The sequence below is a fragment of the Ixodes scapularis genome, unplaced genomic scaffold, assembly GCF_016920785.2.
Source record: "Ixodes scapularis isolate PalLabHiFi unplaced genomic scaffold, ASM1692078v2 PGA_scaffold12__126_contigs__length_90152505, whole genome shotgun sequence".
NCBI classification, from domain to species: Eukaryota; Metazoa; Arthropoda; class Arachnida; order Ixodida; family Ixodidae; genus Ixodes; species Ixodes scapularis.
The window spans coordinates 81,679,801-81,683,542 of NW_024609838.1; the positions used below are offsets into that span (position 1 = coordinate 81,679,801).

General features: G+C 40.1%; 1 non-coding gene across 1 annotated transcript; it reads left to right on the plus strand.

Moving 5' to 3' along the window:
- Positions 1-1,151: 1,151 nt before the first annotated feature.
- Positions 1,152-1,226, plus strand: Trnaa-ugc. Its single transcript has one exon. It is a non-coding gene; the product is annotated as a tRNA-Ala (tRNA).
- Positions 1,227-3,742: the final 2,516 nt, after the last annotated feature.

Genomic DNA, 3,742 nt, shown 5'->3' on the forward strand with positions numbered 1-3,742 from the left:
GCGCGCGGCCGACGAACCACGTGTAATATTCGTATTGTCTATTCACTTTTTTTTTGTTATTTTCCAATGCAAGCAAATCAGAAGCCGTCACAATTTTCTTGTAGAAGACGACAAAAAAAAAAACAGCCACGCAACGTGTAGATTTAAGTTAAGCCCCCTGTATAGGCATGTATAGAATTGTGGTTCTATAGTTTGGATCCGTGTCCCTGGCGAGAAAAGCCGGATATTTGTACGTCGCGTTTCAAAAGCCCTGTGAATACGCGTGGGCAGATGCTGAGGGATGCGGACAAACGCTAGTTTATGTCCGTGGATCTTGCATGATGAGACGTTAGGACGCCGCATCACGACAACACTAAGGAGACACTGAGATAAAAGAAGAAAACATTTTGCTTAAAGGGCTTAGATTGGACACACATCTCTTTTGTAATTTCTTTCGCAAACAAAAAACAATTCATTTTAACTGAAGAGCGTGTTGGTAACAATGTCCGGCAACAAAAAGAAGAAAACAAACCCCTGACAAGAGTTCGTCGTCCCTTGTCCGGAGTGTGTTGTATTCTTCCTGTTGGCAGCCTGTTGCCAGTCAAAAAATAGTTGCAGTCATACTTAGGCCCTTAGACGCAATTAAGGTAAGCGTAATTTCAATAGATTTTGGGAACACAAGGGGCGTTAATAAAGTTCGTATTATCGGCACAAAGAATTGAAAAAAGAAAACGGAACAAGATAGGCATCAACATGAGCGCGCGTCCCTCTAGTTTCCGCACAGTATAAACATTGCATGATATAGGAGCTCGGAACGCCGCTAGGGAGTCGAAACAAAGATGGCACCGCCCGTGGGTACCAAGCACATGCAGTGATCTGTTTTTGTGTTGTTTTTTTTTTTTGTATTTGTATACAAAAAAAAATATGTAAAAATTTTTTTTCAATATTGTCATACAAATTTGTATTTGTATGAAGATATTCATTCCAATCCGGGAGCGTTGTTCGGGGACAACGCCCCAGTTTATGATACTTTGGTTAAATCGCGCAGACGCCTCCAGTGCGGCCAAATAATTTAATTGCATTATAATAACAACCTTAAATTGGCAAGCTTCACCCATGTTGGTGTTAGACTGGTGGCAGCTGATAAACCCCGTTTGCTCTACTGACGTCTAACCCGTGGTAAGCTCAGTTGGTAGAGCGCTCCACCTGCAATGGAGAGGTCCCGGGTTCGATACCCGGACTAGGCGAATTTTTTCAGACGTCACCAGTCACCTAGCTGTGTTTGGAGATTTATGTTTGTCCTTTGTCCTTCTTGTTCACCTTCTCCAGGGATTATTGTCGTCATTATTGTCGTCAAATAAGAGGAAAGTATTTTAAGGACGGCGACCAAGTGATTGTGAAGTAGAGCGATTCCTCAAGACGAGGAGTTCTATAACAATGGCCCCCGGCATGTGGTGCATCGCTGGAAAAAGTGGGTAACTTTTGGTGGCGAACATGTAGAGAAAGTTTCAACTTTTACTCGAGTTTCATTGCTCAATCTCTATTCCTTCTTGGCAATAATACTAACTTTATGAACGCCCCTCGTATATATTAATACTAATAATTTTGAATTTGAATTGAATTGTATTTATGTTGTTATGTGTATTTTAGATGTGCTTGGAGTATATTTTACTATACATATTTTCAACGTAATTTCAGAGGTACAATTTTGCACCAAGTGAAACAAATAAAAGAATGTATTTTAAGTGTGCTTTTAACATGTTTAAAATTCAAAATACGCTCACACATTCTAAACATAGTTTTTGCTAAGGGTTAAGTTACATATTCATATAATAGAACTTTCCGTGGGAGCCGTTCTTTCCAAGCAATAATTAGAGTAACCAGAATCGTTGCTAGTCCGTCTTAAGAATGTAAAATAACACAAAGATCAGAACTAGTAGAGGGCGTCCTTAATAAAAACGTGCAAAAATTTGAAAACAAAATCTCTGAAGACCTTTTCGTTACAGTCTTCATATGCTATTCAAAGATCATTACTTTCAGGTTGCTTGGTGTCCTCCTGGACACCAAGCAACCTGAAAGCCAATAGCTCTTGAAGAGGATTAACTAACCTATAGTATTCTTGTAACAACTCCGGCAAAATCAACGGCTCCTGGTGGCTAGAAAATAAAGTTGCGGTGCCAGGTTCGCTCGCCAGCCTTCTCGAGCAAATCAGGCAACCTCAACACTTGATGGTCTGAAAACAAAGCCGTAAAAGTAGGCTAAAAAATCAGAGTGAATTCACGCTAGCGCGTAACATGGGTAACCGCGATAGCAGCTCGGCGCTTGCGCAGATCGCCAACATTAAAGAGATTTAGTCCATCGTTTAGTCACTCCCACTACGCTGTCCGCGGTTCGTTACGAACGCCGCTACATATATCGCAGCGGAACCGCGCTTTTGTGTATTTCTAAAACGTTCACAACCCGCTACTTATTTACTCATTCATTTCAATACATTCAGGGCCCATGGGGTATCACAGAGGTTTGAGGGAATACAAAATCAACAAAAAAATTAACACAATAGGAATACAAACAAAGTAACGAACCTTGTTAAAATACTTTGTCCGGCGTGTTAGCAAGGGCGTTAGTTAACGCTTTTAAATAGTTCAAAGTGTGGCATGTTTACCAGAGGAGCTGAAGGCGGTTCCAATCAGATATGACGTCCTTGGTGCGAAGGAGTCGGTGCAAGTTGACGTTCTACAATAAGGTGAAATTGAAAACAATGTGAGGACGGACAAAGGACGAGTAGGTACACACAGACTGAGCGCTCTGTCTGTGCGCATCTACTGCGCTGTATTTTCCTCTTTTTTTTTAATTTCATAATGCCGAATTAATTGGCCCAAGTTTTAACGGCACTACAATAAGGCAGGCCTACTTTAAACTCGTGATCAACTCGTGCAGAAATGTATGGGGGCTTTAAGAATCACATACATTTTAGAGTAGTGTTAGAATAAAATTTGTAGAACAGCCATAACCGAGATATTTTACGACGTAAGAAAAGAGTGTGTGTGTGTGGAGGGGGGGGGGGAATAACGTGGTTTCCATAGACGAGCTACTACTATCTAAAAGGTGTTTCACTTACTAAGCGTGGGGATATGATAAAATAAAAAAAGGCTTCTTTTTACATGCGAACCTTCATTGCAATTTCAGAGCATTGGTTACTGGTTTTCAGAGCTTGATTACTGGTTTCGCTTGATTGTAATTACAACATTTACTTGCCTATTACGTCGGGAAACCTAAAGTCATTTGAATGGTAAGATCAAAGTCTTTTTCTGATATAAAGACCGTCTATCGTTGTCACCATTAGGTTTGGAACATTTCGATATTATTTAAATCAAAAGTTCATTTTTAGAAATACGCTCCTTAGGGCTGGTAGCTAATACGAGAGTCGTAGCTATTTTATGTTCACCTAATGCACAAAAAATTGTAGAGGTGAACAACTTGAGTTTAAAAAATTCTGATCTTATGCATCACCAACCACCCCAACACGCCTTCTTGGTGGAGGTAAGCATTTTTATGAAACCATATGAAATGTGTGAAAACATCAGAGTTATTTTTCACTGTGATAACGATCACTTCATACTTTGTTTCTTACATTTCCAGTTTCGGCACTGACATGGCTAATACGTAATGTATATTGTAGCTCAATGAAGACGCGTAGTTTCTTCAAATGCATTACAAATCAAAAGCTATAGTCAGTGACTTCTCAAGAGTAACATGAGAGCTC